General features: G+C 34.9%; 1 long non-coding RNA gene across 1 annotated transcript in view; it reads right to left on the bottom strand.

Moving 5' to 3' along the window:
* Nucleotides 1-6,582: 6,582 nt before the first annotated feature.
* LOC106982282 (uncharacterized) overlaps nt 6,583-21,044 on the bottom strand; it is a 458,722-nt gene continuing 444,260 nt past the window's right edge. The window contains exons 10-11 of the long non-coding RNA XR_008299853.1: nt 14,912-14,978; nt 6,583-7,826 (exon numbers count right to left, since the gene is read on the bottom strand). This is a non-coding gene — a long non-coding RNA (uncharacterized LOC106982282). The remainder of the gene's footprint in view (nt 7,827-14,911; nt 14,979-21,044) is intronic.

Genomic DNA, 21,044 nt, shown 5'->3' with positions numbered 1-21,044 from the left:
CCTCCAGCAACTGGCCCTCACTTCTATTATGGTTGGTTCCAGATACATTTCTCACACATCATGTTTTTATTTTAAATACCCAGATTCTTATTTCCATGTGAAGAGGATCAGAATACCTAGAATATGGCACTTTGATCTGAAGGCAATTGAGAAAGAACAGACACAGGATATTCTTTCCCTATCTGCTTAAAAGCTGGGCACAAATTTCCCTTGTGAAGGTGTCCTCTTTTCTCATACCAGGAAGGGAAGAACAATCTTTATTCACCAGAGACAGAACATTGCCAAGATGAGCCTACATAAACAGAATCTTACAAAATAACCCTTATCTTCCACTCACCACTATCTTTCATATATCTACCTTCCATAATTTACCACCCCTAGAATCTCAAACCCCTTTTCCTTTGTCCTGTCATTTCTCCACAATGCATTGCCCTTTGTTAAAATGGTATATAACTCCTCCTCTCCCTGCCATCCCCCCCCACTCCCACCCTGAATTTAACTGCTTCTTTGGAACTTGGCTTCTTTTCTATGAAGGCCTCTATGTACATAAAAAATTAAAATAGTAACATGAAATAATGTTTATATGCTTTTCTCCCCCTGTTAATCTGTCTTTTGCCCATTTACTTCACAGGTCCCAGTGACATAACATAAGAGAGTAGAGGAAAAGTATTTCCTCCCTTACACATATTAGAAACATAATTCTTCTTAGTACTCAGTGGTGGAAAGAAATATTGTTGTGATATACACGATGTTAGAAGCAGTATCATGTAGTATTTAAGAGAGTTCTTTTAAATCTGCTCTATCACTTGTCATGTAACCTTGAGAATTTAATTAAAATCTCTTGCTTCAGAAGTTTTTTTTGTTTTTTTTTTTTGGTATGAAAACAAATTTGTTTTCTTATTGAATTGTGGTGAAAATTAAAGAACTCTATAAATATAAATCACATAGAACATTCCCTGACCGGTAATGCTAAACCAGTGTTGGCTTTAACAAGCAGTATATATGGGCCAAACCCACCCTGTGTCATAGACTGTAGAAACACAGAATCACAGTACTCACATTACTTAATGTAATTGAATTCATTTTGATGAATTTAAAAAATTTGTAATTAATTTTTTTAAAAAATTAATTAATTTGTAATTCAGCTTTGCTTTTATTTCTTTAAAAGGGCCCTCAATCAACTCACATATAAAATACACTCAAGTGGCATATTGGACAATAAAAGATTAGCAAAGTGTGGCGTCTGGCTAAAAGAAATATAATTGTTTTCTTTTTGGTTGCATTCTAGGAATTTGCTATGTCCTCTGGTAAATCAAGGAATTCAGAATATACATGGATTGCCAATTTACTCTTGCAGTTTAATAGCTGAAATAAAGCTTTTGATTTATAAGACGAAAGAAGATACAATTATCTGTTTACATACAATGTATATTATATCTCCATTTATTGTAGAAGTTAAATTTTCCATCACTCTAATATATTCATACAATCAGATAAAATTCTTACCTTATTCCTTATATCTAATTACTCACATCACTAATAATTAAACATATACCTTTGTCTAATATAAAACACTCAAGACTCACTTTTCATGGGAATGTCTTAGATAGTTTAAAGCAACTTCTCCTGACTATCTGCTTCTTAACCTTTTTCTTTATTTTGACATAGACAGGAAAAAGAGAATGATCAGACAAGTATAAAGTAATATGCTCATACAGTGTTTTCATGAATTGTACTATGCTCCCCTTCCCCTGTATGATGAGTAATTGATTTATTTAGTATTGCAGTAGCATTTTGTACTCTGCTTGAAATGGTTAACCTAAATGAGCAAAAGGTTTTCACAACACAGGAGCATATCATGTGTTTCTAACACTAAATATTCTATCACTTGTACTTAAATGAAAACTTTCAATAGACTTTTTTAATTTATTTATTGGGGGGGGGCAGAGAATGAGCAGGGGAGGGCCAGAGAGAGAAGGAGAGAGAGGGAGAGAGAAACCCAAGCAGGATTGGGGCTGTCAGCACGAGCCCAATGAGGGGCTTGAACTCATGAACCGTGAGATCATGACATGAGCTGAAACCAAGAGCTGGACGCTTAACCGACTGAGTCACCCAGTCACCCTTAAATAAAAACCTTCTAAAATTAACTCTATATTATCTAAATGATATATCTTTTAAAAAATTTAGAATACATATCTAATTCAGAAGAAAAAAATTGTAGAAAGACCAGGTTTTCGTTTGTAAATGAAATTACATTAAAATAAGTAGGACCTAGATCTATCTTTGGTGTAGACAGCTTCCCATGATGAATCTCTTAAGAAGCTGAGGGAAGGTGACCTTTTCAGAAAATATCTATTCACTGAATAGTCTTCATTTAATCATGCTGCCTCAACACTGACCAATTTGGGTTAGCAAGCTCCTTTAAAAAAATCTAGCTGTCTCAGGATGTATATTAATCTGGTTTATTAGTCATTCATACCTACTATAGAATGCTATAAAAAGTTTAAATTTTAGAACTTCATAGAAATTTAAGAATTCATCTAGTACACCGTCATATTTAATAGCTCAAGATTCAAGGTCATTTCAGCGTAACGGTCAAAACCATTGCTGCAGAGACTGGACTGCCTGAAGACTGTAGGAAAGTTGTGAGACCTTAGGGAAATTATTTAAATTCTCTTTGCCTCATCTTTCTCAATTGTGAAATGGGGATAATGTCTGGCACCTTAGTAACAACTTCACAGGTTATTGTGAAGATTAAATGTCATAATATACATAAAATGCTTAAAAGGATGCCTGCTATATAATCAGTGTTCTTTTGCGATTATGATGAACTTATTGTGGGGATCACAATTAACTTGCCATAGGTGAATACCAGGGTTATTATTTATAGACAGCAGAACATTTCTTTTAGAAATTCACTAAATGTCAATGGGCATAGGAAGGAGAAAGGGAACAGATGGCATTCACGCACCCTGGTCACAATGCTGCACCAAGAGGTAAGCTTTAGTGTGTCTTCTTTAAAGCGGTGTGTGTTCTGTAGGAGAGAGAGATACAGGAGGACACCTAGATTCCTACTTGATTTTTGGTAGGGGATAAACAGGACAACAGAACAAAATTATTGAAGTCTAGGTTTCCTCTGCCTTCTTCCTGGTTTCCTCATACTTCAAACAATCAATTAAATGGTGCTCTGGTAAATGGGAGAAATTACTATCTTTAAAGCTAAATTCACTGGTATAGCTACTTGTGTCATCCTTAAATATATTTTCATAAGATTAGAGTGATTGGGTAGAAATAGCAACAGGAATCCAGTTCTAACATGGAGACCTAATACTCTTTTAGTAGAATATGTAAGAAACTAAAGAAACTTGTGAGATCGCTGAATGACACCATAAAAAAAGATATTAGATGGGTGAAAACAGCAAAGACCTTTAAGATGCTTTTGCACTCCAGACAGAAAGGGTCAGTTTACTTAATACTGCATGCACTCAAATCACATTCTCAAAATTAGAGTCCAATTGCTTTCTTTTCAAGAACTCTATTTCCCTAGTCATCTCTTGCCATGATATATAAGGGACTATAACGTTTCTAGTCTACCCAGAACACGAGTTGGCCTTAGTCTCTCTTCTACATATTTAAGTCAGTAGTTATTCTGACTGCTGAAATTCCCCTTGTTATTTGATATAAAAACTAACGTTACTCTGTGATATATGTATCCTTTGCCTCTACTTGTTTTTTTTTTTTTTTTTTTTTGTTATTTTGTTTTGTTTTGTTTTGTTTTGTGGAGAGAAAGTGAGAAAACATGAGCAGGGGAGGGGAAGAGGGAGACAGAATCTTAAGCAGGCTCCACACCCAGTGTAGAGCCCAATGTGGGGCTTGATCTCACAACCGTGAGATCATGACCTGAGCCCAAATCAAGACTTGGATGAGTAAGCAACTGAGTCACCCTAGTGCCCCTCCTTTGCCTTTACTTGTAAAACCACGTCTCAACAAATGGCACTCATTTCTTCTCAATAAAACCTGAAAAATTCAGCACAGGAAAGTAAAGTCCTTTTTCTTGAAGCATGTCTTCTCGGGAGAGAGAAGCAGGGATACTGGTACTAGAAAAGGCCCTTGTCCTAGATGGCATGGGATTTCTCCCTATTCATATCTTCACTAATATCTGGGTAATGGAAAGGGATGAGCTGGCCTAAGGATGATGTTGAGAGTGTTTCTAAAAGGTAGAAGGAAGGAATTCTGCTAGCAGCCTCCTGCCATTGTCCCACTAATGCTGAAATGTTGACGAGGAGTGTTTAGGCTATGGCTACCAACAATCCCAATATATCCAGAGGAAGCACTCCTGTTCTGTATCTGCATATAGCTCTAGATACAAGCCAGTGTAGTGTACAAATGGAATCAGAAGATGGAAGAAGACCGACCGAACAGATAAGGTTCATAAGGCAGATAAAGGTGACCAAGGATCTATTGGGGATAGCACTCAGGACAGGGAAGACAGGGCAGAAAGTGAAAGCTTCCTGCAATACTATCCCTATCAAAGAGGCTACTGGATCCAGGATGAAAAGATTTTGGAAGATGAAATGTTGAGAAAATACAAAAAGCCATTGTAATATCAACATTAAAACGGATCCTTTGGTGTTTTAAAAGTATTTTACTTGTTTGTTTTATTTTTATGACTTTAGCCTTGTTCTGACTCAGCATGTGTTTACATTTCTGTTCAGATTTCGCAGCCAAACAGCAGTATTTCTGTAGAAGCAATATGCAATATGGAATCAGGGTCAGAGTTTCAGTCACTGTCCTGGTACTCACTAACTTTGTGGTCATGTGCAAGATGCTGTAACTTTTCTGCTTATTTGCAAAATAACCTTTTGACAATACATTGCTTATAGGGTTCTTATAAAGATTATATAAAGTAGGTGGCAAATGCTATGTAAGATATAAAGTAGTATAACAATCAGTGTTATAATAATAATGTAACAGCTAGTGCTAGGCAGATTTATGCAGCTTTAAAATTAGGGTGAGAGATACCTGAGTGGCTCAGTCAGTTGAGCCTGACTCTTGGTTTTAGCTCAAATCATGTCTCATGGTTCATGACATGGAGATCTGTGTCGAGTTCTGTGAGGAGCCTGCTTGGGATTCTCTGTCTCCCTCTCTCTCTACTCCTTTCCCAATCACGCTGTCTCTGTCCATCTCAAAATAGATGAAATAACTTAAAAAAAATAAAAATACCTGTGCTATTTAGGATCTCTGGATTTGGTTCTGCTGAGCCCTTTCATGCTTCTGCTGGCTAAGGGTTGCTGGTCAGTGTCACAGACCTGGAAATTTATACACAACTCAGTATCTGGGCCTGGGCAAAGAGCCAGCATAATAGAGATGAGTCCTAAGATCTGAGATGGTGTCTGGGAGTGGACAGCAGACACTGGATCCAAAGGCTAATGCAGTGGGAAGTTTTCTGGAGCCTTGGCAACAGCTTTCTGGAGGTGTCTATACCAGAAATTATCCTGGCATCTGCCAGGAGATTCTGATGCCTTTATGGGGCAAACAGCCAGTCTTTCTTTTTAAATCTTACTCTACCTAGCCATTCCATTTTAATTAAAAACACTCGTGATAGTTTAGCATCCTCATGGTCATGGCCAATACCGCCTCCTTCTCCATTTCTGCTCCCTCTATCCAAGCTTTTAGCAAGAGCTTTGTTTATAGGAATTTAAAACACTACTTCCTCTCTACAAGTGACAGATTTTTTGCTGTGCTCTCAATTAGCCATGATTAACAGCTATAATTGAAATTGTAGCCAAGGCGGAAGCCAGGAGTAATTGCAAAACCTGGCTCTGGTGCTTGGGCAGCTCTCGGGTGCCAAGAAAGGGCACATGAATGCAGTATGTGACCTCCATGGAGATGCCACTGTAGATTCCACTAATATGTGTCATATTAGAATCTACCTTTTTGTTATCCGAGCGTGTCAAAGCATATTTGCTATGTAGCCAAAGGTGGAGACATGCTTCCATATCCAGTTAGTCTAGATGAAAAACAACAATAAAACAAAACACAAAAACAAAAGGCCCTGATCACGTTTTTCCCCCTCAAGTGATAGACTCATCTTTGTGCTTCATCTTCTTATTGCTATCAAAGTCCTGCAGTCTTTTTCTAAACTTGGATGATTTATTTTTTCATTATTGGCATGGGATTATTAATTTTGCTCTGACTTTATGGCAAATTATCAATCTTTTCTCAGAGTGAGAGTTTTCCTATAACCAGTGTTCACAAGCCTCTATTTTATTGTTTTTAGTCACTGATAAAAGCCAAGCTTACTTGGTCTTTCAACAGGCAACTCTGTTTTATATACACTTACGTTAACTCTGGGTTATATATTTATCTACCTTGCTGTGTTTATGCAAAAGAGTGAATTAAGCACATGCTTTTCTGAGTCACTGAGCATTATTTTTCTTCTTTTCTTTTACTGGGTATTAATTGACAAAATTTATTGTTCTTAAATCCCAGAAAATGGGATTAAATTCCAGAAATGGCAACTTTGTTGCCATGTCCACCTTCTCATTTTATTCTCAAATGTTCTTTTCACCTGGTCTCAGCAGACATGCTCAGAGGAGGCTGAGGGAAGACTGAGGACTAGACAGAAGCTATTGCTCTATGTCTTTTGAAATTTTTGTGGGTTTTCTAGTCCTTATGAAGTAGTTTAGAAAATAAAACTTAAAAGAAAATAAAACACTTTTTCTCACCAGCATGAAAAGTTATATATAAGAAGCAGGGGCTATTAGTAGTCAAATATTACTGATTGTGTTTTTATTTACTTTAAATGCATCTTTGCTCCCAGTACGGATTTATTTTTACATCTTAGGTTGGGTCTTGTTTTCATCTGATGGGTAATACTTTCCAAAGGTACTCATTATTTAATTGGAAGGTACAATGGCAAATATTATTTGAAAAGTTTTTCAATTCCACCTTAGAATCTGTGGTAATTATTTTATCCAGAGACAGAGAGAGACACATAGAGAGAGAAAACACGAGCAGGGGAGGGGCAGAGACAGAGGGATTGAGAGAATTCCGAGCAGGCTCTGCACTGCCAGCACAAAACCAGACTTCGGATTTGAACTCACCAACAGTGAGATCATGACCTGAGCTGAAATAGTGAGATGCTTAACAGATTGAGCCACCCAGGTGCCCCCACTGAATTTACAACATGGTTTAATCCTAATAAGATTTACTTAAACATTTCCCAAAGAATAAAATGTGTTCTTTAGAATTTACAAAGAAGAAAGGAGGTAGAAATAGCACAGCTTACTTGTAAATCCTTATTGGCTCTTTCAGCATACTTGTTCATAAGCAGTTCTCAAATTACATTAGCAACAGTACTGATACAAGGCAAAGTACCCATTGGCAGTTACCTAGTTCTTTGGATCATGTAGGTTTGGCCAGGCTTAATGATACATGTCTCTGTGAATGTGTTTGGTTTGTGGTTTTTCTAGACAGGTAGTCCAAGACAATTAAATCAGCAAATAAAGGGCCCAGAGCTAATGGTCTCTTTCAGTAAAATGGTTAATGAACAGTGATAGAAGCTCATCTGATGTAGAAGATTTTACTTCCATATTAACCAATAATATTACTTTTTTCCAAGTGCATATTTGGTAAATTATGGAAAGCATCACACAAGCATTATCTCCTGTAATCCTCTTAAAAGCAAGACAAGCACAGATGAGGGAAGCAAAAACTACTCACCAGCTGTGGGATTCTTGGGGCGATTCACTTTACCTTTCTGTGACTTCATATCCTTGTCCATAAAATTGAAATGATGATAATATAGTACGTAACTCATAGGACTGCCATAAGAATAAAAGGTCATAATTAATATGAAATACTTAAGAAGTCTAACACCTAGTAAGCCCTTTATAAATGCCCCTATTGAAATGATATGATTGCCCTTATTATCACATTTTGTGGATGAATACAAGACCCTAGTTCGAAGAAGGCTTTCATGAGCACACAGGTGACAGGTTGTGGAGCTGAGATTTGAATACAGGTGTGTCTGATTTTTTTTTTTATTTTTAATTTTTTTCTTCCTTCCTTTCTTTTTTAATTTTAGAAAAAGCACAAAAAGGGGAGAGGAGCAGAGAGAGAGAGAGTGTGTGTGTGTGTGTGTGTGTGTGTGTGTGTGAGAGAGAGAGAGAGAGAGAGAGAGAATCTTAAGCAGGCTCCATGCTCAGCTCAGAGCCCTATGTGGGTTTTGATCCCACGACCCTGGGATCATAACTTGAGGCTAAAGCAGATGCTAAACCAACTGAGCCACCCAATCACCCCAGGTGTGTCTGATTTTAAAGCCAGAGTTATTTATTGCTCTGGTCTCCCTCACTGCCACTGAACTGTTTGCCATTGAAAGTCCAAATACAGATTTTTGAAAGCATCTCCCTCCATAGAAATACCATTTGTATGTTTATTGAAAAGATATGGCCTTTTGTTGTTCTAGTCAATGAATAGTTCTAATTTTTCACTTAAAATCAAAGGTTTGTGCTAAGTTGGGGGACATATTGTTTTAATACTTCACTTGTTTAAGTAATAAATAATTGAAGAATATACATTTTTAAATCATAGAAGAAAACATGTTAAAATTCATAAATATTTGAAAATCAGGAGTTTTTAACTACTCTTTATTCATATTTTAGGTGAGTACAATTTTCAGTATTATTCACCTCATTTTTTTCTTCTAAAGGACAGAAATCAGAAAAAAAAAATGACTTTTTTTTTTCTAATAAAGGTTTGGCTCCCTGGAACCACCAAATTTCGCCTTATCTCATTCTATTACTTAAATCCTTCAAGTGCTTTCCTTCTCTGCATGTTAATGATGACCTTGAAAGCTGAGAAATTCTTTGAAATACTCTGAATATCCAGTCTCTCTCCCACATGGCTCCCACCCATCCCTAATTGCCTAATACAGATACTGTGGGACTATTGCTCTTATCAAACTTTCACCTCTACTGCCTCTAATCTTTGTCTCAAAAACACAGTTTTTTTTGTCACTATTTTTATTTTGTTTAAATTTAGACACCATAAATTTTTATAAAGTCCCATAAAAATAGGCATTAACTTCCTTATATATCTTTCAACATCCCATAGGAATGAAATAGTGTTTCTAACAAAGAGAAAAAAACATTAGGGCAAACTGATGTGTTCAGAACCCCTGTCAGAAATTCAAATGCCGTTTTGAGGTTAGAAGCTAAAAGAGCCTGAAGTTTAAAAACCACGTGGAACAATGTTAGAAAATAGGCATTTTAATGAATTTTCTAGTTTAAAAAAGAATATTTTGAGTAGGATTATATATGATAAAAAACGTTTTGAACTGTAATACCAGACTAGAAAAGTAAAATGAGCTATTAGCTATCTCTCCCTCTCTAGTTTTTCTCATATTCTCTGTCTCTGACAGTATCTCTGCCTCTCTCTGTCCATCAAGTCAAACAATTCCTACAGCAATCAGCCCTAAAGGGCAAGACTTGATTAATAATTAACACCTTCCCTAATTTTTGTCTTGCTTCCAACTTAGGACCAACCAGAGAGAACCAAATATGCAGCCCTCAGCCATCACGTGACAAGACCCCAGCTTCTAGTTTTCCTACCCACAGCTTCCCCATGACAACAGCCTCCAGAGAGGGCACCTCCAGGCTTCTCTTCTCTACTCAAGCTTTCCTTCCCGCTCTCCTGCTTGTCTCTGAGTCTCTGCCAAAAGCAAGTGGCGGTGGCTGGCCATATATCAAGCTCTTTCTTATTTGGACTCCTTTCACCTATTTCATTCACTTTGCCACCTCCCTCTCCCTGAGGAGGCAGGGTGAGATATGTATTCATGTCTCTATATATCTCATCGCAATCAACATAATGCATATATTCATTACCCCTGAAAATTTCATCATTCCCTTTTATAAACTCTTCCTCCTGCAGAGTCCTGCCTGCTCTATCCCTAAACAACCACATGCCTTTCTTTTGTCTTTATATATCTGTGAGCATTTTCTAGAGATTTATATAAATACAATCAGAAATTATATACTATTTTATGTCTGCCTTTTTCCATTCAGCATTACTATTCTGAGATGCATCCATGTTGTTGCATGTATTAATATGTAATTCCTCCTGACTGCTGAGTGCCCTGTTGTATAGCTGGTGCAATTTGCTCATTCATTCATCTGTTAGTGACATATGGAATATTTGCAGTTTTTATGATTAAAAACACTACCAATATTTATATATATACAAGTGCTGGTACAAACATAGGGTTTTATTTCTCTTGGGCAAATATACAGTAGTAAAATGACTGGGGTAAAAGATAGGTGTATATTTAACTTTTAAAGAAATTGCCACACAGTTTTCCAGTGATCTTATTATTTAACATTTCCACCAGTGGAATATGAGAAATCTAATTGCTCCAAATCCTTACCAACACTTAGTATGATCAGACTTTTAAATTTCAGATATTCTAGTATTTCTAGAATACTATTTCTATTTCTAGAATTTCTATTTCTAGAATTTCTAAATACTAGTAATTCTAGTAATTATGTAGTAGTATCTATTGTGTAATGCTATTAACTCAGTTTTCATGTGCTTATTTGCAATCAGTATATCTTCTTTGTTGAAGTGATTCTATTTAACTTTATTTGAAGGCTAATTAGCTATATAGCTCATTACAAGATAACTCTTTAAGCAAGAATGATACAACATATTTTGGTACTTCTAGGATATGGAAATAAAAGGTATGACACTAGCACAAAGACTGAGAGGGAAAAAGTGTGGTGAGTGGATAAAAACAAGTACAGGTAGAACTAAAAGTTCCTATTCTTCACCCTCATACCCAAAGGGCAAGGTGATGTTGTTTAAATATTGGTTTCATGTGGGCTGAGCTACCTAGTGGTAGATGTGGTCACAGGGAAAGTCAGAACAAATTTAGAATAAATTTGGGACATCATCCTTGTAGTGGTTCCTATATCATCCATTCCCTAAATGAAAGAGGTTCCAGGTATTTCACCCCATACCTTGGAACAACATTACCTAAGCTAGTTGATTTATCTGAAGAAAATTTGCTCCCAGGAAAAACTATGAGGTTTTGAGTAGAATGCTGGTCTAAATAAAATATAACAAACTGAAAAACTGTGCTAGATAAAGCAATATTAATAGGCAAGCCAAATTAAGATTGACAACACTCTCAAATATATAATATAAATTTCAATAGGATGGAGCAAGGATAAACAAAGACAATCATTTTACAATTGTTAACAGAACTAATTTGAAATATTAATCATAAAAATAGTTTAAAGAACTCTATGAATGAGATTTATAACAGAACTGTTACAGGTAAACTACACCTTAATGAGTTCAAATACTAGGTCACAGAATTCTCCCAGAAGACATCAAGAAAAAATAAAGAAAAAGAAAAATTTAATAATTCAAGTGATTTGTAGAATATAAATTGAAATACAAATATCTGTATATTATGTGTGCCAGAAAGGGAAAACAAAGAAAGAGAGTAATGTTAAAAGAAAAAAAAATCCTTCTGGTAAAAGGAAACCCACAATGGAAGGTAACAAGAACCCACCTGATGGAAGTAAGAGAAAGGGAAATAGAAACAATGTGGGTAAATACAATACTTTATTTCCTGCTATGATTATTTTTTAAATTTTGACTGTAAAACAACTTATTGCAAATCAAAAGAATATTAGATTGAGCTGAGTTGCAGTGGGCCAATGAAAATTTGCCAAAAGAAAAATGTATACTGCTTTCCCCCCTGGCTGGTGATAATGGTTAAGCCAAATGTCATTCTGCAGTGAGTGACTTAACTGCTTCCAACTTTATTCCTCCATAATGCACCTGAAAGCTTCCTTTATGTCATTCCACCTGCCATGAATGCAGATATTATGGCTGAAGCTCCAGTCATCTCCGTACAGTGAGTGCCAGCCATGGCACCACCCAGCCTCAGCAACAATAGCAACAGTTGATCTCAAGATTTTGTGTGGAATTATTACAACACTGGTGCATAGCATCCAGTATTCAAATATTTTTTGTTAGTATGAATTCATTATTTTTTCATCAAAACACTTGTACTTGTTGGTGCACTACTACTTGAACCACTGGGCAAGAGCTTTGTGTGTTTTTCTGCTTCCCCGCCCCCCCAAGTCTTTTCTTCCCCTCCTCTTCTTCAATCGCCCACTTTCCCACTTATCTCTGATATCTCACCATAGGCCTCCATAAATTGTTTTACCCCTGACCTCCATCACCTCCTCTGCCTCCTTCCATTTCTGTTCCCCTATGGAGAGTCATCATGGACTCAGGGGATACCCACGAACAGTAATAAACTCTCCACTAGGGAAAGGGATGGTACGCTGGGGAAAGCTGCTGTGACTTAATACAATTGCAAAGATTGGAAGAGCTGCTGGAGATGGTGACTTTGCAAGTACTACCTCAAAAGAGTTAAAGATAAAAAGAAAATACTGAAATCTCAGCAAACTACATTAAAGGTGACAGGCATGAGAGTTTCCTTGACAGCGGGGCAGGCATCTACGGAAGCAGTAGAACTAATATAGCAGCTAATAATTTACATTAGAATGTTAATAAATGTTTAACAATTTCATGCTTTAAAATTTATATTTTTCTTGATGGATTATATATTTTACCTGAAATGCATAATGTTTAGTTCTACTCCTCTAAAATTAATTTTGAAGAATTTATTTTTAACAAAATATTAGAATGAATGTCTTAACTGCATAAGACCTAGATTTAAAAAAAAATAGCAGCATTCTGATTAGTTATTTTCTCCTGTTTTTCCAAAATTTTGTGTGAGAAAAAATAAAGCTTTATGTGTTTGTTGCTGTTAGTCTTTCTATTGTTTGCAATTGAATGGATGCATTTCTAATAGAGACAAATTATATTTCTCTTTAAGTATATACATTTGTACATAAATTGTACATAAAGTATATACATTATGTACATTTGTACATAAATTAAGTATGTACATTTGTACAGAAAAGGGTCAGTTATGATATATCTAAAGTAAAAATATATGTCTACTTTTTACTTTTTTTATATGCAATTTATTGTCAAATTGGTTTCCATACAATACCCAGTGCTCATCTCAAAAGGTGCCCTCCTCAATACCCATCACCCACCCCTCATCAACCCTGTTTGTTCTCAGTCTTTAAGAGTCTCTTATGTTTTGGCTCTCTCCCTCTCTAACCTCTTTTCTTTTTCTTCCCCTCCCCCATAGACTTCTGTTAAGTTTCTCAGGATCCACATAAGAGTGAAAACATATGGTATCTGTCTTTCTCTGTATGACTTATTTTACTTAACATATATATGTCTTTTAAGGAGTATTTCAATTTTTATCTCCTGCTTGAAAAATCATACTAGTTGTGTAAATTAAATAAAGTTAAAACACACATGAATAAAAAGCAAAAGTAACTAAGACCAGTTTATAACTAGGATCTATCCAAGAACTATTATTATATTAATTTCAAAAATATGGCATAGACAGTGACAGGCTTTTTTGGGTTCTTTCTCTTTGTTTCAATAAGAATATTTCCATTTTCCTCATATTTCCATCTATTTAACCACCATCTTATACCTCCTGATCCTTATTCCTTTTTTGTTTTTATTTCCAAAGAATATAGAAACCAGTAGCTGGATGCCCCTTCAGGTGAAGTTGCCAGATATTCAATGATTCCCACCTCTGAACCCATCCTCTTTTATCTCCATTTTTTTAACTTATAACATTTACACCTGGGCTTTTGATTTTTACTGCCAGGCTTCTCAAAATAGTTGGTTATGCTTGCTGTTTCTTTTTTCTCCATTGCCCATTTAACTGTGAAACACACTCTAATATGACTAATCCTGTCAGTCTACCGAATGGCTTCTGAGATAGTCATTGGTTGACTCTATGCCCTGAAATTCTTTAGTAGGTTTTAGTCCATCTAAATATAGATGATATCTACACAGACTTTGAGCTCTCCTTAATTTCCAGCACTTCACTTTACTGGTTTCTCCTTAACTTTTATTTCTTTGTCCTTTTCTCATTTGTTTTCCTGGCGCATTCTCTTATCTTCAAGTCTTAAAAGGATGAAGAGTCTCATGGTTTCACCCTATCACCTTTCTCTTCTTATTACCTATATGTTCACTGAGAAATCTCATGTTCATTGTTAAAATTACCATCTACAAGCATCAATGTGACTCATGTCTTGTCACATATCTTTATCTCTAAACATTTATTCAATTGAAGTTACCCACTTGGGTATTTAAAAGCCATCTCAAATACAACATTGGATGAAACAGACTTTTTCCTTATTCAGTTTCTCCTCATGCCAATTTTTATTTTGTTTTTATCATTTTTATTATATGTTTCAAATCAGATAGATACTAGGCTTGCTTAATATGATCTTTCTTCCATCACGCATCATCATCCAACTAATGAGTAATCTCTATACATATTTTTTACCTCCTGAATAGCCAGGAGTCCAACCAATTTCTTGAAAAAAATCTGCTATATTTACTATTATCTAAAGCATCATCCCTTAAACTATGACCTAGACACATAAATGATAATTTTCTATGCACTTCTTTCATTTTAATTTCCAGCCTTCATGAATAAAGCTAGAATCATGACTATGACTATTTAAATCTCAACTTGAGTATACTTCTATAAATTAAAACACTCAGTGAATTTCATTTTGAGATTGTAAACTGAAACCCTTAACAGGACATGTGATTCCTCACTAATCTGACCCTTGCTTATGTCTCGCCCTTCCTTTGATATCGTATTTCTACTTGTTCACCACATTTCTTTTTTTCTTCCTGGAATGGACGACCTTCCTCCTGAAATTGCATCTTTACATATGATCTTCTCCCCGACTAGAACAATCACTTCTTTCTTTGAACTTACCTAAAATCGTATTTTTCAGAGAGCTTCAACTCTTCCATATTCTTTGTGAGGCCTTCTCTGGTGTTATCTGTAGGGTAAACCAGTATATACCGTAAGATTTCTTAAGTCTCACACTTTTTCCTTTTTAGCGGTTTTCACATTTTAAAGTATGTGTTTGGTTAATTTCTTTCATACCAATCTATGATGGTAAAGATTAAGTATGTTTTTGAACTCCCAGTGTCCGGCAGTGTATAAAATACATAGTTAGATGACCAATAGATATTTCATAAATTAAATAAAATGAGATGAGTGAATGAGTGAATGAATGAATGCATGACTTATTCAATCAACCAACACTACATTGGACAGATAATAGTTGTGACTCAGCATGGAAATTCTTGTTTCCAGTATAGTACAATTAAGGCATACATATCAAATAATTTTTTAGACAGTAGATTTCCACTGGAAATAGAGGAAAGAATGTAGGTAGGCTGTTTCTGGAAAAGGAGCATTCAGTCATAAACCAGATATTTATTAGGCATCTTCTGGATATCAGTGATTTTGATAGATGCTGAAGATACAAATTCCAAAGTACACAATCCTTTCTCTTAATAGAGTAAGGAAAAAATGTGAGACATAAATATGAATTCAGTAATAGGGGGATGAAAAGTAGCAGATTCAAAGAGGTTACAATAGGGAAAATGTGTTTATTTTTATTCTCAGACAATATCTGTGATGTCAATATCATCACTTTGAAATGCTTCTTGATTTCGAATAGTCTTATAATTGCTACTTTTGTGTACCTAAGATCTCTGAAAACAATATGCATTTAAAACATATTTTGGCTGCTATCTAACCATAAGGTTATCCAGTGATAAAATACAAATGATGATATCTACTCTCCATCTTATCTCACAATAAGGTTCAAATGAGGTAATAACTGTGAACACATTCTAGATACTAATATAAACTACTATATTAATGTAAAATATTGTCATAATTTTCTTGATTCAACTAAAATGGATATAAAAAATTTTGGAAACAAACATAAATTATTGCACCAATATTAGACTTCATTCCTATCTTGTTTAATCTCTAGGGCTGTTCTAGGATGGACATTGAAGACATTTTGATATATTTGGAGAACACTCTCATTTGAATTAAAAGTTAATTTTCAAGTCAAAATTTCTAACTATAATGTGAAATATATGTTGGTATTACCTATACAAAAACCAGAGAGCTGAACCATTTCTATAGTAAGATACTCTCCATAATATTTTTCTCATGAACTCACAGGCAGAGTGGAATATCAAACACCTGTGTCCTGAATCATGATACTGAATTAAAATCTATGTGTTATACAGTGCAGGTGAATTACATGGAATATGAATCACATCTTCAATGTAATACCAATTACATCTGTCATAAAAATATTAGCATTTATGCCAAATAGTGAAATGCTGGAATTAATTCTAAAGTGCTACACTTGGATAAAAATAATTTTTCAGGGTGCCTGGGTGGCTCAGTTGGTTAAACGTCCAACTTTGGCTCAGGTCATGATCTCATGGGTTTGTGAGTTCGAGCCCCATGTCAGGCTCTGTTCTGACAGCTCAGAGCCTGGAGCTGCTTCAGATTTTGTGTCTCCCTCTCTATCTCTGCTCCTCTCCTGCTCACGCTTTGTATCTCTCACTCTCAAAAATAAACATTTAAAAAAGAATTTTTCATTGTATGAATAAGATAAAAGGAAAGTTTCTTCAAATTTAGATAAAAATATATGATAAAGGTAAAACAGCACTTCATGGAATCAAAATTGAATGTATGATATGGGAGTCTGTAGCTGTTAAAATATATTTGTTTTTCTTTAAGCTCTGTGTTATTCTAGGCAAAATCACTGACTAAAAAAGTCATATGCCCAGAAAAGCTCAGCAAATGGGATGCCCAGCAAAGGAAGTTTAGATCATCTACTTTGACTGAATATGGCAACAGAAGAAAACAAAATGGATGAATACATGTAGTAGTTTTTGATATCAGAATGATGCTATACTATGGAACACAAAGTTTGAAGGAGATTAACTTCTTTAGTCGGCCATATTTCTGAGGCTGATAGTTATCTTCATCCTACTGCTATCTAAATTATAAGTAAGCCAATAGAATCGCTACATTAAAACATTATAGGAAAAATATATGATAAAAATGTTTCCCTCTATTTAAGATAAACATTTGAGGGAGAATGCAATGGACATAAAAACGATGTTTAAAGGAACACCAATCTTGGCCAATGCTTCTGATTATTATTCCAGATAACATATATAATTAGTTTGGCCTACATTTGGTAGCTATTAATTTCCAGGTTAACATCCAGTTCTTGAGTACATAGACACGTTTGTATGAAGATTAAGCAAAATGTAGTCCACAATAAAATTTCTATAACAAAGTCCAGTAAATGCACTTGAAAAAAATACATTGTTAATTTATTGTTATAACTTCAATCAGAATACATTTCCTTTTCCTGGCTATAAAGAGGATATAATCAGACTTTTTTAAAAAAAAAAATTTAACATGTTCATTTATGAGAGACCGTGCGAGCGGGGTAGGGGCAGAGAGAGAAGGAGATACAGAATTGAAGCAAACTCCAGGCTCTGTGCTGTCAGCACAGAGACTCAAACTCACAAGCTATGAGATCATGACCTGAGCCAAAGTCAGACGCTTAACTGACTGAACCACCCAGGCATCCTAATCAGACTTTCTATTTTTTAATTTTTAAAAAATTTTATTTATTTATTTTGTGATAGGTATAGAGACAGGGAGAACAGGGGGGAGGTAGAGAGAGGGGGCAAAAGAGAATCCCAGGCAGGCTCTGTGCTGTCAGTGGAGAGTCTGACATGGGCCTTGAACTCACAAACCATGAGATCATGACCTGGCTGACTGAGCCACCCAGACACCCCTAAGAGAAAGGTTTTATGGCAGATTAATATACATCGGTCTGAATAAAAATGTTACCTCAAGCATAAACTTTGTATCTGTGAGTGTTGAGAAGCTGAGCTGGAATGGACTGGATTATACTTTGGCAGTGGATGGAAGTTTGACCCTTGATACAAGAGGTTGAATGGTACTGAATATCTGTACTGGGCCAGCAAGAGTCCAATTCCTAGGCTGAGCCCTGAGGTCTTCCGTGTATTTGTTTGATCTTGATCAGGTTATAACCTCTGAATCTCCATTTCCTCATTTAGAAAATGAGGAAAATTATACTACATCCCTCATAGGATAGTTGTGAGAATTATATGAATTTTGAAATGTAAAGTATTCAATACAAGATCTCTGGCTGCTATTGTTGTTATTTTTCTCAAATCCTTCTGACAAAGCTAGTGCTCACAGAACCTATTCATTTTATCCTCTCTTCTTCCCAGAAATGGACAGCAGCATTTGTTCCTTTGTTGTGAGATTGAAATGCACCCAGGAATGTGTAGGTGTGGGTGGTCAAATCAAGTATGGTTGAAGTTCTGCAAGTCTCTCTATACCTACTTGCTGTTACTTGAAAGTAACTTAACAAGTGATAAATGTTTAGTTTCACAATCACTGATAAAAATCTGTAGCTGTAAATGCAAAATTTGCTTTACATGTTGAAACTGATTCCACAAAAGCAACATAGAAGTTAATTGTCTTGATGCAGAATATGGGGCTAAGAAAGCACTTGGATTTTTAGATGCCTGAAGTGGTGGTAGAAAAAGCTACTGTGTGTGTGTGTGTGTGTGTGTAGAAAGAAACAGGGCAGAGGAGAGTAACTGGAAGCTTGGAATAAATTTATCATGGAGTCATACATAATATTTTCTAGGAAGAGCTATTTTATCCCTGATTATAAGTACATAGAAGACTCCTTTTCGTATAATACCTAAAATATTTAATTTATATGACTTGAGGATACAGGCTATTTCAATGTGACATTTTCAAGCTTAATTTTCTTAAAAAAATTATTATATACCAAATAATTGAAATTTTTTTCCCTAAAATTATAAGTCATGAAGAAAAAAAAATCTTATCAATTTCATTTCTTAACAGAGAAAATAAAGGACTGTCATATGCTAACATGATTACTTCCTTCACTTATTCACCCACTCATTCACCACTCCATAAATATTCATTTAAGACCTATGTGCCAGGCATGGTGCTAATTGGTAGAGATTCAAATAAGACATAGAGTTTCCCTTAGACAAGTTTAGAAATACAACAAAGCAAACAAAAACCTGTATATAAGTAAGCATTTTAAGAGTCAATTTAAGATACAAATTCAAGTTTTAGAAATTTTTTGGAGTTACTTTTCTCATAAAATATCCCAAATATTGATATTTGAAAGTTGATAGTTGAAAATTAAACTCTGGCCACAAAAACACTGAATAAAATATTGTGATTTGGTTCTGAGGAGAATAGGGAGGGACAGAAAACACTGCTTATGAGTGGTAGGTTCATGATCTGTTTTCTCCAGGAACAACAATCTTCAATTAATTAATTGAATAATTCAATTAATTATAAGTAGATAAAATTGACATAAATGATTTGATATCCCCAATTGGATGGTAAGTAAATAAACTATCTCATGATGTTTACAATTCTTATTATGCATTTAAAGTCAGCTTATTTATTTTAAAGTTCATTGCTTTTACACAAGTTACTGAGTTTTCTATGAAAAAGTTGAAATTAAAATACCTCACAACAGTACAACAAATAACCTGAAATTTCACAAACTATTTTTAAAGACCTTATTTTTGAGCAATTTTAGGTTCATAGAAAAATTAAGAGGAAGGTACAGAGATTTCTTATTTATCTCCCACCTCCACACATGTGTAGCTTTCCCATTACCAACATCCTCTACCAGAGTGGTACATTTGTTACAACTGATGAACCTGTAGAAGCACATCATAATTACCCAAAGTCCGTAGTTCACATTCGGGTTCGTTCCTGGTGTTGTATATTCTATGGGCTTGGACAACTGTGACGACATGTATCCATTATTATAGTATCATACAAAATATTTTCACCACCCAAATATCCTCCATGCTCCATCTATGCATCTCTTCTCCCATAGGTCCAGATGCCTGATCTTTTTATTGTTGTGATAGTCTCATCTTTTTCAGAAAGTCATATAGTTGGAATCATACAATATGTACCTTTTTCAGATCAACTACATTCAGTTAGTAATATGTATTTAAGATTCCTGTATGTCTTTTCATGGCTTGATAGTTCATTTCTTATTAGCACAGAAGATATTCTGTTATCTGGATGCACCACAGTTCATTTATCCATTTATGTCTTAAAGGATATCTTGGTTGCTTCCAAGTTTGGCAATTATGAATAAAGCTGTTATTAACATCCACTTGCAGTTTTTTTGTTTGGACTTAAGTTTTCAACCCTTTTGGATAAATACAAAGGAGTGTGATTGATAGATCAATTATTTTCAGCGAGGCTTAAATACTCTCATATTATACCTTTATTTCTTCAGCATATTTGCTTCTTATATTGGAATTTTTCTTATTTTCATGGATTTGCTAGCAGTGTTTATGGTATAATAATGACTGCAATTTTTCTGAAAACATTTTTTCTCAGATAATCTGCCTAATTTGTACTGATGTTTTTAAAATAAGGAAATGTTCAACCCAACATATTCAAACCATTTAGTTTATCATTCATACTTTTGCAATTATGCTTTAAAAGTCTTTCCTTTCCCAAGTATCACACAAAAGATAAATCATCTCTATTTTCTGTTTTTTTACATTTAACTTTTTTCCACTTATATTTTTATCAGAAATTTATTTTTGTGGAATTTTGAATGTAATGCTTCAGATTTTATGTTTTATATTTTGAAGAGTTAGCCAACTGCCAAATATCACTAAATTACTTCTTGGCATCCCTGCTTCCCCACTCACTGATTGCTTACACATCCATTTTCATTGATAAACTACAAATAACAGATATTACTATATAAAATATATAATACAAAATTATATATAAAAATAAAATAACCTTGTCATTACAATCCTAGAAATAATCTATTTTGAGACTGCTGGCAAATTCTGTACTGTTCACTACATAATTTAGTGTGCAGATATATACATTTTTTTATAAAATGGATTCCCACTCAAGATACTGTCATGTCTCTTGT

This window comes from Acinonyx jubatus, chromosome A1 (assembly GCF_027475565.1).
Source record: "Acinonyx jubatus isolate Ajub_Pintada_27869175 chromosome A1, VMU_Ajub_asm_v1.0, whole genome shotgun sequence".
Lineage (NCBI taxonomy): Eukaryota > Metazoa > Chordata > Mammalia > Carnivora > Felidae > Acinonyx > Acinonyx jubatus.
The sequence above is the reverse complement of the archived record's forward strand: the minus strand, read 5'-3'. Positions and strand labels throughout refer to the sequence as shown.